Consider the following 3,256-nt stretch of genomic DNA (forward strand, 5'->3'; position numbering starts at 1 on the left):
TTGGCATATTATCAGGAGGGACCATCAGGGGTCCTTCAATGAAATAACTCAGACAACCTGGAACACGATGGCCCTTAAATATATTACAATGGCCTGTAGCTTCTCTGGGACTGAAACAGCCGAGAGTTTGGGTGAGAAGGCACCATCGGGGATTTTTCAGGGAAATATCTCAGATAACATGGCCCAACTTAGCCTTTAAAGATCCTTCAGCAGCCTGTCTTGAGTGTGAAGCCCCACTTATGGAATGTTAGGAAGAAGATCCAGTCATAGGGTTCCTTTCGAAGGTGAGCCAGGTGACTTCATAACTCTGCAAAGTAGAGAATTGATAATAATCTAGATTTGCCCTAAATGGAAAGAAACCTAAATGGAAGGGTAGGAGATACTGGCAGTTGGGGTGGCAGACTCCAGTCTTGGTTCATTGAAAAGCAGTCTTTAAATTGATGGGGGATGGGGTAAGAAGATGTGTTGGGAGTAGGGGTCGGAACACATCAGTCTAGAACCAAGCTTTCTCTGTGTAACCTGTACACAGGTTCTAGGCTGATCTGCCCTAGAAGGAGATCTTCATAACAGAGAAGGAAGAAGAAGGGTCATTAGCACCCTTTTTACCTGCTTCTTGGAACTGCTCTTTTGTTTTCACTACTGGGAAGTGATCAGTTGGTTCCTTGTGTCTTCTGGTACATTCTGATGTTAAGTTGTTAGAAGAAGATTTGTGCTGTGGGTCCTCCACTGTCTCCCCAGATATAGAAATACAAGTTCTAAAAGTGTAAATGAGAGACAGAGGCCACTGGCCTCAAACATGGTCTTTAAGAAGATGGTCTTCTCAGAGGGGCGAGAGAGATTGCAGGTTATACTACCAAGGCAAGGCTCTCTACGATACGCAAAGGAGCTGGGCATCTTGAACCCATACAGATAGTACTGACCACCGAGGGCCAGCCCCTCAAGGACAAGGCAAGCACCATCTGTGCCACATAGGCCCAGAGCAGCCTGGAGCTTCCAGCCCCTGAGGCATCTCTGCTGCTCTCTCCTTCTGAGATCAGGGCCTCCTCCTCCTCCTTCACCTTTCCTGATTCTTCCCAATGCCGTATCACATGATACAGGGTGAAACCTATACATAGGGTGCTGGACACAGCCACCAAAGTAACCAGGAAGGGCCAAAAGCGCAGTGGGGAGAGGGGGTGGAAGGCGTTATAGCAGGCAGCCTTGCAACCCGGTTGCTGGGTGTTACACACAAATTCACTCTGCTCATCACCATAGACCCCAGTCCCATTGGCAGCCAGCAGCAGGAGGCAGAATCCCAGGAGCACTGGGAGCAGGAGTAGTCCCAGCGGGGTAGAATGCTGACTCTCTTCAGCCAACAACTGCCCCAGGAACCAGCCACACATTTTCCTGAGAAGCAGAGAAAAATCATCTGTGTAAATGTGCTGCTCACTGTCCATTAGGGGGAGCTCCAAGCCACCATTTCACTCCTAATTCAAGCCTGTGCTGTGTGCTCCTCTCCAATGATTTGATTACAGAGTCCTGGGGTGGTGCTGTGGATAAAGCACTGGACCGCAACGTCAGTGGTTCAAACTCACCAGCGGCTCCTTGGAAACCTTATTCAGGGTCACTATGAATCTGAACTGACTGGACAGCACTTAACAACAAGGATTTGATTGAACCAAATCGCTCTATACTGGTTCATGGAATCATTTATGTTAAATAATAACAGTGAGTGCATATGGGTGTCTTCCCCCCTATTTACTAGAGTGGAGAGGCACTCAACTCATCTCAGCATGGGCAGAGATGAGAGTCTGTCCTTTTTTCTCTTCTCTTGCCCTTTCTTAAAAGCTAAATAGTAAGAGACCAGAGGGCCATGTTTATCATTCCTCTCTATGAAAAAGTAACAAAACGGTTGCTTTCCCTGGTGCTGACCAGCTCTGGGGTTTCAGCTGAGCCTACTCAGTATTCACAGTGGAGGGATGTGCAATTCCTGGTTATCTGCTGGTCTCTGGTGTTCACAGGTGTGTTGGAATAGTCTAAATTCCCATCACAGTGAGAAGAGTGAAACATCTTTAGTTTAGGGGACTGAGAAGGAGAGGGGATAAAGTAAGCAAAGTGAGTTTCAGGCTGATGCTCTTTAGACCTAACCAATGGGGTGGTAGTGGATGTGAGCTGTGGAGCCAGTTCCAACACACAGCGAGCGACCCTGTGTAGAGTTTCTGCAGAGCAGCTGGTGAGCTTGAACTGCTGACCTTGCAGTCCAAACCGACCTTGCAGTACAGTGCCTTAACCCGCAGTGCCACACCAGGACTCCTAGCGATCCTGTATAAGACTTGCCAGGCTGTAAATCTTTACAGGAGCATAAAGCCTATCTTTCTCCCACAGAGCAACTGGGAGATTTGAACTATTGGCCTTGGGGTTAGCAGCCCAGCTTGTAACCATAGCGATGCTGAATGACAAATGGGACTGCAGACTGCCCGGTCTTTTTTCCTGGGGATCCACTGGTAGGTTCAAACTGCTAACCTTTAGCAGCCAAGTGCTTAACCAGTGCACCATCAGGACCCCCTTCACAGAGGTTAGCAGAGTTAAATGCAGTATATGTGGGACCAGAGCCAGAACTGACTAGATAAAACGTCACAACTTAGTTTTCCTTTGCCATCGTTCCTCAGTGAGAGGTGGGCAGGGACAGGTCCAGAAACTCAGAAATTCCTCAATACCCCAGCAAAAATACCATCATACTACAATGCTCTGGTAGCGTAGTGGTTACAAATCAGGCTGCGGACCATAAGGTCAGCAGTTGAAAACTACCAGCAGTTCCGCGGGAGAAAGAGGAGGCATTCTGTTCCCGTACAGGGTCGCTATGGGTCGGAACCGACTCCACGGCACACAGCCACCACAATGCTAAGTTTGCTGTCTTTATCTCTTAGTGTGGTGCTGTGGGATGAAGCTACCAACTCCACTGCACTTAACAAAATTCTCAATGCCCATCAGTTACTTCAAACCATCTGCACCTGGTTCCCTCAAAGAGGCCCACACAAACCTTTCATTCTACAGAGAAGATAAGAGACTCTGATGTGAAAGCCCACAGTTACGTCTTATGCTCAGAATTAATTTTTTTTCATAATTATTTTTTCGTGGTTTATTTCTTTCTCTAGCATCTAATGGAGTTCTGGTATGGCGCTGTACGTTAATGTACTGGACTGCAAGGTCGGTTTGAACCTTGCAGTCCAGCACATTAGTGGTTCAAGCTCAGCAACCCCTCCCTGGAAACCCTATG

General features: G+C 47.7%; 1 pseudogene; it reads right to left on the reverse strand.

Annotated features, from left to right (window-relative positions):
• Nucleotides 1–547: 547 nt before the first annotated feature.
• On the reverse strand, nucleotides 548–1,382 carry LOC102823707 (annotated as a pseudogene).
• Between the last annotated feature and the right edge of the window lie 1,874 nt (nucleotides 1,383–3,256).

This window comes from Chrysochloris asiatica, unplaced genomic scaffold, assembly GCF_000296735.1.
Source record: "Chrysochloris asiatica unplaced genomic scaffold, ChrAsi1.0 scaffold00938, whole genome shotgun sequence".
In the NCBI taxonomy this organism is placed as follows: domain Eukaryota; kingdom Metazoa; phylum Chordata; class Mammalia; order Afrosoricida; family Chrysochloridae; genus Chrysochloris; species Chrysochloris asiatica.